The 16502-nt window shown below is 42.4% G+C and overlaps 1 protein-coding gene and 1 pseudogene across 8 annotated transcripts in view; both read right to left on the reverse strand.

The window, feature by feature from the left end:
- Positions 1-16502, reverse strand: part of HHAT (hedgehog acyltransferase) — a 376524-nt gene that overhangs the window by 162006 nt on the left and 198016 nt on the right. The gene's annotated exons all lie outside the window — the stretch shown is intronic.
- LOC112441911 (uncharacterized) lies at positions 14456-14634 on the reverse strand (annotated as a pseudogene).

Genomic DNA, 16502 nt, shown 5'->3' on the forward strand with positions numbered 1-16502 from the left:
TCATTAGAAAAGACCCTGAGCTGGCAAAGATTGAAGGCAGGAGAAGGGGATGACATAAGACAAGATGGTTGGATGGCATCACCGACTCAACAGACATGAGTTTGAGCAAGCTCAGGGAGATGGTGAAGGACAGGGAAGTCAGGCATGCTATAGTCCATGGGGTCTCAAAGAGTCAGACACGACCAAGCAACTGAACAACAACAAAGAGTCCCAGAAACCAGCTGTTGCCCACTTAGAAAGGGGGGAGTGGCAGGGGCTCTGGGCACAGCAGACCTGGGTCACACAGCGGGTGGCATAAGCCCCCTGTGAGGAGGTCACCATTAACCCCGCCACAGAGCCACTGCTGAGCAGACGACTCACAAACTGCAGAACAATTATACCAAATAAATTCTTGCACTGTTAAGAAAGTTCTAGGACCCACAACAGATTTCCCAACCTGGGGATCTGGCAAAGGAACTGCGTACCTCAAGGGAATTTGACTTTGGAGGCCAGTGGAATTTGATTATAGAGCTTACACAGGACTGGGCTAACAGACTCTTGGAGGGCACAAACAAAACCTCCTGCACACCACGACCCAGGAGAAAGGAGCAGGGACCCCACAAGAGACTGACCCAGACTTGCCCGTGAGCGTCCAGGAGTCTCCAGCAGAGGTGTGGGTCGGCAGCGGGCTGCTGCAGTCAGCGGCACTGAATACAACCGTGCGTGCTCAAGATCTTTTGAAAGAGGTTGCTATTGTCTTCATTACCCCTACCATAGTTTGTTCTCAGGTCAAATGACAGGGAGGGGACACAGCCCCGCCCATCAACAGAAAAGTGGATTAAATATTTACTGAGCATGGCCACGTCCATCAGAACAAGACCCAGTTTCCCCCACAGTCAGTCTCTCCCATCAGGAAGCTTCCATAAGCCTCTTATCCTTATCTGTCAGAGGGCAGACAGACTGAAAATCACAACCACAGAAAAGTAATCAAACTGATCGCACGGATCACAACCTTGCCTAACTCAATGAAACTATAAGCCATGACATATTGGGTCACCCAAGATGGATGTGTCATTGTGAAGAGTTCTGACAAAATATAGTCCCCCGGAGAAGGGAGTGGTGAAACACTTCAGTATTCTGCCTTGAGAACCCCATGAACAGTATGAAAAGGCAAAAATATATGACACTCAAATATGAACGTCCCAGGTTGGTAGGGGCCCAACATGACACTGGAGAAGAGTGGAGAAATAACCCCAGAAAAAATTAAGAGAAAGAGCCAAAGCGAAAATAATGCCCAGTTGTGGATGTGACTGATGATGGATGTGACGAGAAATTTGATGCTGTAAAGAACAATACTGCATAGGAACCTGGAATGTTAGGCCCATGAATCAAGGTAAATTGGAAGTGGTCAAACAGGAAATGGCAAGAGTGAACATCGCCATTTTAGCAATCAGTGAACTAAAATGGACTGGAATGGGTGAATTTCATTCAAACGACCATTATATCTACTATTGTGGGCAAGAATCCCTTAGAAGAAATGGAGTAGCCATCATAGTCAACAAGAGTCCAAAATGCAGTACTTGGGTGCAATCTCAAAAATGACAGAATGATCTCTGTTCATTTCCAAGGCAAACCATTCAATATCACAGTAATCCAAGTCTATGCCCCAACCACTAATGCCAAAGAAGCTAAAGTGGAATGGTTCTATGAAGACCTACAAGACCTTCTAGAACTAATATCCAAAAAAAGATGTCCCTTTCATCATAGGGGACTAGAATGCAAAATAGGATGTCAAAAGATACCTGGAGTAACAGGCAAGTTTGGCCTTGAAATACAAAACAAAGCAAGGCAAAGGCTAACAGAGTTTTGCCAAGAGAACTCACTGGTCATAGCAAACACCCTCTTCCAACTACACAAGAGATGATTCCACACATGGACATCACCAGATAGTCAATACCAAAATCAAACTGATTATATTCTTTGCATCCAAAGATGGAGAAGCTCTATACAGTCAGCAAAAACAAGACCGGGAGCTGACTGTGGCTCAGATCATGAACTCCTTATTGTCAAATTCAGGCTTAAACTGAAGATAGTAGGGGAGACCACTAGACCATTCAGGTATGACCTAAATCAAATTCCTTACCATTATACAGTGTCAGTGACAAATAGATTCAAGGGATTGGATCTGACAGAGTACCTGAAGAATTATGGATGGAGGTTTGTGACACTGTACAGGAGGCAGTGATCAAGGACATCCCTAGAAAAAGAAATGTAAAACGGCAGAATGTTTGTATGAGGAGGCCTTACAAATAGCTGAGAAAAGAAGAAAAGCTAAAGGCAAAGGAGAAAAGGAAAGATATATCCATCTGAATGCCGAGTTCCAAAGAATAGCAAGGAGAGATAAGAAAGCCTTCCTTAGTAATCAATGCAAAGAAATAGAGGAAAACAACAGAATTGGAAAAACTAGAGATCTCTTCAAGAAAACTAGAGATACCAAGGGAACATTTAATGCAAAAGATGGGCTCAATAAAGGACAGAAATGGACCTATCAAAAGCAGAAGAGGTGACAAGAATACACAGAAGAACTATGCAAAAACAGTCTTATGACCCAGGTAACCATGATGGTGTGATCACTTACCTATAGCCAGACATCCTGGAATGTGAAGTCAATTGGGCCTTAGGAATCATCACTATGAACAAAGCTAGTGGAGGTGATGGAATTCCAGTTGAGCTATTTCAAATCCTAAAAGAAGATGCTATTAAAGTATTGCACTCAATATGCCAGCAAATTTGGAAAACACAGCAGTGGCCACAGGATTCAAAAAGGTCAGTTTTTATTCCGATCCCAAAGATAGGCAATGCCAAAGAATGTTCAAACTACCGCAGAATTGCACTCATGTCACACAGTAGCAAATTAATGCTCAAAATTCTCCAAGCCAGGCTTCAACATTACGTGAACTATGAACTTCCAGATGTCCAAGCTGGGTTTAGAAATGGCAGAGGAATCAGAGGTCAAATTGCCATCATCTATTGGATCATAGAAAAAGCCAGAGAGTTCCAGAAAAACATCTATTTCTGCTTTATTGACTATGCCAAAGCATTTGACTGTGGATCACAACAAACTGTGAAAATTCTTAAAGATATGGGAATACCAGACCACCTGACCTGCCTCCTGAGAAATCTGTATGCAGGTCAAGAGGCAACAGTTAGAACCAGACATGGCAGGTTCCAAATTGGGAAAGGAGTACGTCAAGGCTGTATATTGTCACCTGTTTATTTAACTTATATGCAGAGTATACCATGTGAAACTCTGGGCTGGATGAAGCACAAGCTGGAGTCAAGACTGCCAGAAGAAATATCAATAACCTCAGATATGCAGATGACACCACCCTTATGGCAGAAAGGAAAGAAGAACTAAAGAGCCTCTTGATGAAAGTGAAAGAGGAGAGTGAAAAAGACTTAAAACTCAACATTCAGAAAACTAAGATTGTGGCATCTGGTCCCATCACTTCATGGCAAATAGATGGAGAAACAATGGAAACAGTGACAGACTTTCTTGGGCTCCAAAATCACTGCAGATGGTGACTGCAGCCATGAAATTAAAAGACGTTTGCTCCTTGGAAGAAAAGCTATGATAGCATATTAAAAAGCAAAACCAATACAATATTGTAAAGTTAAATAAAATAAAATTTAAAAAAAAGAAAAATAAAATTAAAACTGAAGTCAAAATAAATAAATAAATAAATAAAAAGCAGACACATTACTTTGCTGACAAAGGTCCATCTAGTCAAGGGTATGATTTTTCCAGTAGTCATGTATGAATGTGAGAGTTGGACTGTAAAGCTGAGCGCTGAAGAACTGATGCTTTTGCACTGTGGTGTTGGAGAAGACTCAAGAGTCCCACGGAGATCCAACCAGTCAATCCTAAAGGAAATCAGTCCTGAACATTCATTGGAAGGACTGATGCTGAAGCTGAAATTCCAATACTTTGGCCACCTGATGCGAAGAACTGACTCACTGGAAAAGACCCTGATGCTGGGAAAGATGAAGGTGGGAGGAGAGGGAACGACAGAGGATGAGATGGTTGGATAGTAGCACCAAGTCAATGAACACGAGTTTGAGCAAGCTCCGGGAGTTGATGATGGACAGGGAAGCCTAGTGTGCTTCAGTTCATGGGAATGCAAAGAGTCGGAGATGACTGAGCGACTGAACTGAACTGATGTTTGCAATTTGTGTCATTAAGGACAGTACTGCAACATGTGTTGTGATTCTGGTTAGAATGGAAAAATCAGAATTTTCCATTAAAATGTACAACTCAAGAGAAAAAGTAATCCCATATTTTTAAATCACTGTTCACCCCAGATTATGTATTGCATGATTAGTACTGCTTTCTCAGACTTGAACTTCAGTATTCTCTAATTGAGCTCTCCTGTGCTTTACAACTTTGCCCATCAGTTTTTCCTTCCAATCTCAAATCCCTGCTAAAGCAAAAACAAACATCAACAACGGCAAAGAAACAAGCCCAGTTTTGGTCTGTGTACTTGCTTAGATGAGCCCAAGAATATAAGAATTACAAGATGCTTAAGGGACTGAATGACCAAAGTCCCTAGCTTCACAAAGAAACTGAAGCTTCAAGCGGAGCGGAGGAAGGTGGCTTGCTCCATATCATATACCTGGTGGTTTCTCTAAATAATCTTTCTTCAAAAACCTGGATTCTCTCCAACATCTATTCCTCTTCAGAGCGATTAATTCCAGTGCCATGTTGCAAGCTTGCCAAGTCCCATCTCAATCCCTGGCTTATTCAGCAGTGAATAAGCAGTGCAGTGGGCTAGGGAGAGGACTTGGCGAGTAGAATGGATCTGGACTCAAATCCCCAGATCTGCCAATTACTGTCTGTGAGACCTTGTCAAGTCTTCGACCTCTAACAGCATGCATTTCCTCATCTAGAAAATGGCAATAACCACATTCTGTCTATTGGATTCACAAGATTTAGGATGACATGCCTATAAAACCCCCAAACGTGGTACCCAACGAGGAGTAGGTTTTCAGTAAGTCATTAATATTGCTTTGGGGCTTCCCTTGTAGCTCAGACAGCAAAGCGTCTGCCTGCAATGTGGGAGACCTGGATTCAACCCCTGAGTTGGGAAGATCCCCTGGAGAAGGAAATGGCAACCCACTCCACTACTCTTGCCTGAAAAATCCCATGGACGGAGGAGCTTGGTAGGCTACAGTCCATGGGGCCACAAAGAGTCAGACACGACTGCACGACTTCACTATGATAACCATAAGTATGGTTTTATTTGGAAATGTTTCTCAGTATTATTTCTAACTTTTAATATAAAGTTTATCTTTTCACTTAAAAATCAATACTACTGAAGCTAACATACACATACAAACTATATGAGAGAGAAAAGGAAAAAAAACACACTTCCTGCCCCACCACCAAAGAAAATCATGTCAGTTATTTTGGTATGTTTTTTCCCTTTCCTTCCTAGGCTACACTGTGGATTCCTGTTATATTGTTGAAGTTATATTTATTTATTTTTATTTTTTTTAATTGGGGGAAATTTGCTTTGCCACATTGTGGTGATTTCTGCCAAACAACAATGCAAATCAGCCATAATTATACACATATAACCATGCTCTCGAGCCTCCCTCCCCTCCCCTCACCCCATCCCTCTGGGTCATCACCAAGGGTCAGGCTGGGCTCCCTGTGTTACATAGTAACTTCTCACCAGCTCTCTATTTTAACCTGGTAGTCTACAGGCGCCCATGCTCCAGTGCTTTCCCCGTTGATCCCAGTCTCTCCTCCCCACACTGTCTCCACAAGTCCATCTCTAATCCGAGTCTCCGTTCTTCCCTGCAAATAGGTTCATCAATACCCTTTTTCTAGATTCTATATGTGTGTGTGAAAATATGATATTTGTTTTTCTCTGACTTACTTCACTGTGTAACAGGTTCATCTACTTCACCAGAAACTGATTCAAATGAGTTCTTTTCATGGCTGAGAAATATTGCACCGTATATATGTGAAGAAGAAGTAAAGAGAAGTCGCTCAGTCATGTCTGACTCTTTGCGACCCCATGGACTGTAGCCCACCAGGATCCTCGGTCCATGGGATTTTCCAGGCATGAATACTGGAGTGGGTTGCCATTTCCTTCTCCAGGGGATCTTCCCGACCTGGGGATCAAACCTGGGTCTCCCACATTGTAGGCAGATGCTTTACCATCCAAGCTACCAGGGAAGCCCCAAAAATGTGCCTGTCAGAACACCTTTATCCATTCATCTCTTGATGGACATCTAGGTTGTTTCCATGTTCTAGCTATTGTAAACAGTGCTGCTATGAATATTGGGGTACATGTGTCTTTTTCAATTGTGGTTTTCTTAGGCTATGTGCCCAGTAATAGGTCTGCTGGCTCATTGGGCTTCCCATGTATAGCTCAGCTGGTAAGGAATCTGCCTGCAATGCCTGAGTGAGTGAAGTCACTCAGTCGTGTCCGACTCTTTGTGACCCCATGGACTATAGCCTACCAGATTCCTCTGTCCGTGGGATTTTCCAGGCAAGAATACTGGAGTGGGTTGCCATTTTCTTCTCCAGGAGCTCTTCCTGACACAGGTATTGAACCCAGGTCTCCCGCATTGTAGGCAGACACTTTACCATCTGCGCCACCAGGGAGACCCTGGTTCAATTCCTAGGTAGGGAAGATCTGCTGGAAAAGGGATAGGTTACCCACTCCAGTATTCTGGCCTGGAGAATTCCATGGACTGTACTTTCCATGGGGTTGCAAAGAGTCGGACACAACTGAGTGACTTTCACTTTCACTTTTTATTTAAAGATTTCTCCATACTGTCCTCCTTACGGGTTGTATCAATTTACATTCCCAACTCTTGTACTCCTGTTGAGTGCAAGAGGGTTCCCTTTTCTCCACATCCTCTCCAGCATTTATTATGTGTAGGTTTTCTGATGATGGCCATTCTGATTGGTGTGCAGTGATACCTCACTGAAGTTTTGATTTGCAGTTCTCTAATAGTGAGTGATATTGAACACCTTTTCATGTGTTTATCAGCCATCTGTATGTCTTCTTTGGAGAAATGTCTGTTTAGGTTTTCTGCCCATTTTTTGATTGGGCTGTGCATTGTTTTTCTGACACTGAGCAACATAAGCTGCTTAAATATTTTGGAGATCAATCCCATTGTCGGTTGTTTTGTTTGCAATTATTTTCTCCCATTCTGAGGGTTGTCTTTTCATCTTGTTTATTCTTCCCTTCACTGTGCAGTTAATTTTAATTAGGTCCCATTTGTTTATTTTTGTTTTTATTTCCATTACTCTAAGAGGTGGGTCAAAAGGGATCTTGCTGTGATTTATGTCAAAGAGTGTACTGCCTGTTTTCCTCTGAGCTTTACAGTTTAAAATCATAATGGAAGAGAATATATGCACATATATGTGTGACTAAATCACTTTGCTGTATACCAGAAACTAATACAACACTGTAAATCAACAATACTTCAATTTTCCAAAAAATAATTCTTTATAAAGATAACGCCCTATGAAAAATCTGTAAGATAATTATTTCTCTTCTAACCAGCATTCTAATCAACAGATGACCTTTAGCTAACAAAGTAGCCTGCACACTGTTAATTCTCAGTAAATATTTGCTGAAAGTCCTGATGATAAGTGCTACCCTGGAGAGAAGCTGTTCTGGAACATCTTTTATGTCAGATTACAGGATTATTGCCTAAATTATTAATGGGTATAATGATTCCTAACAACAGTCTTTACTTTTAAGTTTCATCCTGGTGCCAACCATGAAAATGAGCACCAAATACTCTGCCATCTTCTATGTCGTGATAGAGGCTAGGAGCCATCAGGATGGTTCTCTAGGTCATGAGTGGCCTGAAGATTTTAGTGATACACTGAGTAATAAGCCTGGTGACAGGCCCACAGGGTAATCCAAATTTTTCATAGTCTTTTATTATTCGATTTGTAATTTTTGTTCTACTTCCAGCAGCCTTTTCAATTCCAGGTTGCAAGGTAGAATACTTCTTAAGTCCTTGACAATCTGAAAATGCCCTTTTGTAAGTAGAACTTTTCTTGACTGGAAGGAACAGATACTTGCTCAAGTCCAAGAGGATTGATTGTAAGGACACAGGATAAAACTCAGAGGAGGAAGGGGCTTCGTGGGAATAAGAAAGGACCTGAGGCAGCAACTCCGTCTCCTTCCACAGCTTCTCTGCTTCCCTCTGACCCTGCTCCCTTTTCCTCTCTCTCCTTCCACAGCTTCTGCTTCCCTCTGACCCTGCTCTCTTTTCCTTTCTCTCCCCACATCAGCTTCTCTGCCTCCTCGTAGCTTCTGCTTCTCCCAGAAGGTAGTCTGCACATGGTTTGACTTGCCACAGTGCTAACAATATTCTCATCCCTGTGACTTTCTAGCCCCAGTCATCAAACCAACCATAACATCTTCTCTCCTCTAAAATCCTTGAAGCAGAATCTCATGGGCTCGGCTCATCTCTGCTGGCCAACTCTTAAGTTACCTCCAAGAGATGTCCACTCCTAGTCCAACCAGGTTAGCTGGAGATGATACATTAGGTGGCTAAAGTGCCCTTTGACACCTCAGTGTCCTTATGGCCGAAGACAATTCTACAAGAAGACTGCTTGACCACAGCAGGCACCCCAAAGCATCTTTAGAGCAGTCCTTCTGTTGACTGCCCACATGAAAACAATTCCAGTGCATAAAAAGAATTCTCAAATCACCATCTTGTCCTCTCAGGACTTGGAAACATCATTTCACTGTGTCTGCCATGAAGTATTACCACACAGATGTCTGACCTCCTTTTAGTCCTCATAAGCAACCTCGTTTTCTGCTTGAATCTTTATATAGTTTCTCCCTTGGTTCAGAAATTTTAAAAATTATGGCAGACTGTGCCTCCATATGGCTCCTTTTCTGTGTATTTTGTCTATAATATGATTAGTCCTTTTAAGCCCAGGAAAGTTTTCTTTTTTCCTTTTTCAAATGATTTCTGCTCTCATTGCTCTGGCTTCATATTCAGGAACTTCCCTAATTTGATGCCTATTCTTCATATTTATTATTTTCTCTCACAATGGTCATCTGTTTTTTTCTACTTCAACGTGGAAGAACATCTCAAGACTGCCTTCCACATATGAGTCAAGATTCTAAAGAGTCAACTGTGATCTTTACATTCTCCAAGTGAATTTTAATTATGTGATTGCATCCTTGCTTTTCCTGTAATCCTTTATTATTTCACTTAACTCCATTTTTGTCCCTTCTTGTCCTCTATTTATGGCTTACCACTCCTAGCTCTTACATGCCACATTTTCCCGTTTCATCCTGAGTAAAGAATTTTATCATAAGAAATGGGAGAAATATTTAAGATCACCTTACAGGTCTGCACTCTTCCTTTGAGATATGGGGTGGTGTGCCCTTTATTTTATAGTGCCGCTGTTTTCCAACGGCTACATACTATTTTTTCTATATATAAACCCCTAGATGAAGTAAAATGCATTCAGACTAGTATCTATTAAAAATTTGATACCTAGCAAAAAGTATATTGCATTTTACTTTTTTTATACTCTGCATTCAGTATTATATTTCCAAGATGGAAATAACTCATTTTCATGATGTAGTATAATAGCTGATAACTGCAAAAAATTAATCCATTCTGATTAAAATCTATATGGAGAAAAGCAAAGAATACAAATGTCAAGGCTGTATATTGTCACCCTGCTTATTTAACTTCTATGCAGAGTACATCATGAGAAATGCTGGGCTGGAGGAAGCACAAGCTGGAATCAAGATTGCCGGGAGAAATATCAATCTCAGATACGCAGATGACACCACCCTTATGGCAGAAAGGGAAGAAGAACTAAAGAGCTCCTTGATGAAAGTGAAAGAGGAGAGTGAAAAAGTTGGCTTAAAGCTCAATATTCAGAAAACTAAGATCATGGCATCCCGTCCCATCACTTCATGGCAAATAGATGGGGAAACAGTGGAAAACGTGGCTGACTTTATTTTTCTGGGCTCCAAAATCACTGCAGATGGTGATTGCAGCCATGAAATTAAAAGACGCTTACTCCTTGGAAGGAAAGTTATGACCAACTCAGACAGCATATTAAAAAGCAGAGACATTACTTTGCCAACAAAGGTCCGTCTAGTCAAGGCTATGGTTTTTTCAGTGGTCATGTATGGATGTGAGAGTTGGACTACACAGAAAGCTGAGCACTTTAGAATTGATGCTTTTGAACTATGGTGTTGGAGAAGACTCTTGAGAGTCCCTTGGACTGCAAGGAAATCCAACCAGTCCATCCTAAAGGAGATCAGTCCTGGGTGTTCACTGGAGTTCACTGAATACTTTGGCCACCTGATGCAAAGAGCTGACTCATTGGAAAAGACTCTGATGCTGGGAAAGATTGAGGGCAGGAGGAGAAGGGGACGACAGAGGATGAGATGGTTGGATGGCATCACCGATTCGATGGACATGGGTTTGGGTGGACTCCGGGAGTTGGTGATGGACAGGGAATCCTGGTGTGCTGCAGTTCATGGGGTCACAAAGAGTTGGACATGACTGAGTGACTGAACTGAACAACTGTTGAAAGACCAACATGCAATATAAAAATGCTCTAATCCCTGTGTCTAATTATTAAGAAAAGAAAATCACTACAAGTTTTCACAGCATTTAATTACCTAAATAAAGACCCACAAAATTACTTTCTACAAAATTAATAATATAGGAAGACTTCAAATGACTGTAGTTGCTCAAAACCATTCTTCAGTTGAAAAAGTTAACTAATGAGAACCTACTGTATAGGTCAGGGAACCCTACTCAGTGCTCTGTGGTGGCCTAAATGGGAAGAAAATCCAAAAAAGAGGATATATGTGTATACGTATAGTAGATTCACTTTACTGTACAGTAGAAACACGTTAGAACTGGACGTGGAACAACAGACTGGTTCAAAATTGGGAAAGGAGTATGTCAAGGCTGTATATTGTCACCTAGCTTATTTAACTTATATACAGAGTACATCATGCAAAATGCCAGGCTGGGAGAAGCACAAGCTGGAATCAAGATTGCCAGGAGAAATACCAATAACCTCAGATATGCAGAAAGCAAGAAGAACTAAAGAGCCTCTTGATGAAGGTGAAAGGGGAGATTGAAAAAGCTGGCTTAAAACTCAACATTCAAAAAATGAAGATCATGGCATCCGGTCCCATCACTTCATGGACAATAGATGGGGAAAGAATGGAAACAGTGAGAGACTTTATTTTGGGGGGCTCCAAAATCACTGTAGCCATGAAATTAAAAGATGCTTGCTCCTTGGAAGAAGAGCTATGACAGCATATTAAAAAGCAGAGACATTACTTTGCTGACAAAGGTCTGTATAGTTAAAGCTATGGTTTTTCCAATAGTCATGTACAGATGTGAGAGTTGGACCATAAAGGATGAGCACTGAAGAACTGATGCTTTCGACCTGTGGTTTGAAGAAGACTCTTTTGAGAGTCCCCTGGACAGCAAGGAGATTAAACCAGTAAATCCTAATCAGTCCTGAATATTCATTAGAAAGACTAAAGTTGAAGCTCCGATACTTTGGCCACCTGATGCGAATGGCCACCTCATTAGAAAAGCCTCTGATACTGGGAAAGATAGAAGGCAGGAGGAGAAGGGGAGGACAGAGGATAAGATGGTTGGATGGCATCACTGACTCCATAGACACGAGTTTGAGCAAACTCCGGAAGATGGTGAAGGACAGAGAAGCCTGGAGTGCTGCATTTCATAGGATCGCAAAGAGTCAGACGCGACTGACCAACACCAAAGCAACACAACACTGAAACGCAACTATACTCCAAAAGGATTTTTTAAAAAGGGAGATGAGATAAAAGGAACAATTTGTTGCCTTTCACTTTGTTCTCTGCCTTCCTAAACAAGAGTCCAAACTCCTTCTCAGTCAATGCACAGAAAGAACTGAACAAGTTAATGATGCAGTGCAGGAGAGACAGTCACTAGAAGCCCCCAGCCCACCAGCAGTAACACGGTGCTGAACCTGAATGACCGGGGCAGCCACATACAAAACCAGCAGACAGCTGGGCTCCCCAGAGGGAACCTGGGACAACCTGGGCATATTTTGTCTGATCAGACAAAGGGTGTTGGAAGAACACTGGAAAGATGCTCTGAGGCTCATCCTCAAAATACCAGCAGCAGCTGTGAACCAACAGGAGTCAGAGCCTCTGGGCTGCATGGGTGGGGGATGGTGCAAGTCTATGTGATGGAATGGGCTAAATTTATACAGATGTCTCAGAGCCTTCAGATAGTTATTTATATATGGCATAGCGGTAGCTTCAGTGATTACCTAACTAAAGCTCTAAAAGTATTTTCCCCAATTACAAAGAAAATATTTCTAAATATTCTACCACTTTAACACAATCAGACCAGTTACCCATTAGCGCTCTGATGGTGACGGACAGGGCCAGGCACTGCCTGGGCTCCAGGTCCCTCTGGAGCAGCTCTGAGTTAAGGACCTGGCTGAGTAATTGCTGAAAGCCTTGAGACCCCATGCCCCCTTCTAAGATGCTCTACCAGGCTCTGGAATTCAGGAGTGAGGAGGTCATGCTACTGGTTGCAACAGTCTTCGTAGATTTGCATGTTTTCTGTTGTTATTTTAGTTTCATGTGGAACACTGTTTATTTGGGTTTTGGCTCTTGGAAATACACCCATGGGTATGCTATATACAAGGATTCTCCTCCACTCAAAAAAAAAAAAAAAAAATCAAAACCCTTGCTGTATACATGCATGCACACACACACACCCCAGCAAGAGCGCCCTCAAAGTAGCTCCTGTTATAAAAGGCCAGTCCATGTCTGATGTCCAGCGTATGTCAAGCTGACTGGCCTTCCTCTCCTAACTATTCTCCCTTCCCTAACCACAGGGATTCCAGCCAATGTCCAGAGACTCATCAACAATAAAAGGTTATTTTTATATATCTAAAATGTTTCTCTTATATCCTTGAAAGCAAGGCACATTTTTTTTTTCACCTTAGAACACAGCAAGGGTCAACTGATCACCATGTTACCAGCCCCCTACCCCCATAGAATTACAACACAGTGGGTTAGAACAGTGGGCTGGTAATTAACCTCATGATACTTTACAAGGGTATCAAGTTCTTCAGCATAGATCACCTAACCCAAACTCCCCAAACCCTGCAATTTGGATACTGTCTTCCCTCGACAGATGAGGAGATCATTACACAGGCATGTCCACATGGCCAGGCTGCAAAGATGCTGGCATCTGAGACCAAGTCCTGTAACCCAATGCTCCATGCAGAGCTACAGCCCTCATCAGGGCTAGGATGCCATCTGCCCATTGGTTCTATCCCAGGGAGGCCGCTCTGCAACTCCCTGACACCTCAACAGAGCTGGGTAATCCTACAGAAAGCAGAAGCCTGATCAGGGAGACTAGTGATGGAAATTTGGATGCAAAGCCAAGCCTCTACCAAAATGACTTCCAAAAGGATACAAGTGCCTCCTACTTGTATGGAAGTGTGTGCATAGAAAGTAAAGATCACCCCAAACTAGACAGTCCTTGTTGATAGTCATAAAGTCAGACATGGGGGATAAAGTTCTGTCTTAGCACTGATGTGATCAGAAAACCCGACCCTGTATATCTGGGCTTTCTCTAGGAATTCTATTATTACTTGCATGCCCAGGGAAGAGAAGACTTGTGGGGAGGGGTGAGGTGGAAGATTTTTTAATAAAAAGAGCATGCAGCAAAATAAAAAATAAATGAAATACAAGACCTTATGATAATGATGTATAAATCTCTATTCCCTGTGGTGTGAACAATCATTACCCCATGACCTCAGGTAACCACGTGAAAATAGGAGCACACACATCCTCGAGGGCACTAATGCAGTGACACAATGTGACATTTAAAAAGAAAATTCATCAGGCTCTGTGTGGGTCGGAGGGGCCAGGAAGGAATCGGATGCCACTGTGGGCCCACAGGCACCAGCCCAGCAGCAGCAAAAGCAGCGCCCAGGAGGGCAGTCGGCAGATCAAGGTGCAGTCGGCCCAGCGCTGGGCAGCCAGCAGGTGTGCAAAGATGCTCTTCCACGTGAACCACAGTCTGACACTCTCGAGTGCCCCCCAGGGTCTTCGGGGTTGGCAGGCAGCAACAGTTTCCACCCCTGCCTGCTTCCTGCGACTGTTGACTCAATCCCATCTCCCGGAGGGACATTAGGCTTCTGCATCATGACACTATGCCCACCTGCCAGGTACCAACACAGACTCATTTAAACTAGGGCTTCTTTAAAGGAGAGTGGGATGAATTGAGAGAATAGCATTGAAATATATGCACTGCCATGAGTAGAATAGACGGCTGATGGGAAACTGCTGTATAACACAGGAGCCCAGCCTGATGCCCTGTGATGGCCTTGAGATGTGGGATGGAAGGGAGGTTCCAGGGGGAGGGGATATTCACTTGTGGCAATTTATGCTGCAGAATGGCAGAAATCAACACAATGTCATAAGACAATTATCTTTCTTTATTATTTTTTTTTTTTTAGTCCTCGGATAGAGGACGTATCAGATATTAAACTGATAAGAACAGATACTACACTTGATCTTAGCCAAAAGGCCGAGAAGCGATCGACAATTATCTTTCAATTAAAAATAAAATTTTTCAAAATTTTTGAAAATTACAAAAAAATAAACTGGGGTGTTTTGTTCCCTTCTTAGACTCAAGGTTGATTTCTCAGAAATTCAGCAAAACTGAATTATCAAACTTATTTTTTTTTTAAATTAGAGAAAGGCAGGAATATCAAAATCCCCAAACCTCATTTTATCCAAGAGCTTCACTGGCAGGACTCCAGAACCCCTTTAAATACCCCTGATTTAAAGCAATGATGCCAAGCTGGATTTCTTTGGGCTTGAAAACATTCCTAAGAGCCCACGATATATACGTGGTTAAGAAAGTTGCTGCCCCAGCAAGAAACAGGATAGTGAAGCTCCGGGCATGTGAAAGCTTCAGGCTGTCTATCAATTCCAGATATGATTACAAACATACTCACACGTTGCAAAGCTATCTCCAGATATAAACCAAAGGGCAGCTCCCAGGCAGACAGCTGTTCCAACCACACCCACTTCCCTGAAGGTGATCATTACCAGAAATGCCGTCTTTAGAAGCAGCTGCCAGGATCTGTACTGCTCAAACAGCAGTGTGATCAGAGGGCCAGGCCCCTCTTTGCCATTCACCTGCATCTCATGCCCTGGTCATGCTCAAGTTCAGGTGCCAGTGAACAAAAGTGGGGCCCAGAGGTGAGGATTGGCGGGGTGCGGAGGCGGGTTCCACCATTCAGGACATTTACATTAAACAATGTGCCACACTAGGTACCATGGGCTTTTCAAACTCTCGAGAAAAAAGAGGGACGGAAGAAGATCCGCTCAAGTTTATTTTAAAAAATTATAGAAAATAAACAGTCTAAGATAAACAACAAGGTCCTAGCATATAGCACAAGGAACTATATTCAAGATCCTGTGATAAACCATAATGGAAAAGAATATTAAAAAATAACTGAAAATATGTGTATAACTGAGTCACCTTGCTGTACAGCAGAGTTAACACAACAGGGTAAATCAACCATGCTTCAATTAAAAAATAAAAAAAAGAAAGAAAGAGACAGTCTAGGTTTGGCTCAGCAAAGAGAGTAGGAAAGCAAGTCCCATCGTTCAGTTGTAAATACTGTCCTTAGGGATTTGTGCCATGCCCTAGATTGCCCACGAGGACTCTCTTCCTTCCACATTCACAACAGAGAAAGCTTGAGCCCTGGCAATTCTAGCTGCCTTAATCCTTCTGATTATGTCATAAACGTTTGTTTTTCCTCTCCAACTAGACCACAGGAAATTTAAGCAGTTGCTTATTCTTCTGTCCCCTCACTGGTCTTAACGTACTCTGCATGTTGTAGGAGCTCTGTGCATGGCACTGAATAAAACAGAAAATCTAGTATCTTTACTCCAGTCTGGGGCTTCAAAAAGACCAGAGTTCTTGGATGGCTCAAGTGCTAACAGGAGTTTTTCCACTTTCACCAAGGCACAGATTTCTACAGTGACATAGGGTCAGAGCTAGAAGAGACCATGAGGTATTTTACAGATGAGTAACTGATGCCCAGAAACAAAGTGACTTTCCCAAAGCCATGAGATGAATGGAGAAGCCAGGACAAGAATCATGGGCCTCTGAAGCATCAGTTGTGACTGAAAAATATCACAGAACCTAGAGACAAAATGAGGAGCCTCCCCTCTCCCTGCCCCGGGAGAGAGGAGAGCAGAGAGCAGAAGGAGATAATATATATTTGCATCTCATCCCAACTGAATAATCTGGCTGGGTAATCAGATGCTCTTCCTCAGCTAAATGCTTTCCAGTTCATTATTTTGCTTAAAAAATGATTAAAAGCTTCAAGAATAATTATCTATTTCCATTTCCAAAATGAGTTTTACTGCAATAGGCTCTGTATTAATAAA

Source organism: Bos taurus, chromosome 16 (genome assembly GCF_002263795.3).
Source record: "Bos taurus isolate L1 Dominette 01449 registration number 42190680 breed Hereford chromosome 16, ARS-UCD2.0, whole genome shotgun sequence".
NCBI lineage: Eukaryota > Metazoa > Chordata > Mammalia > Artiodactyla > Bovidae > Bos > Bos taurus.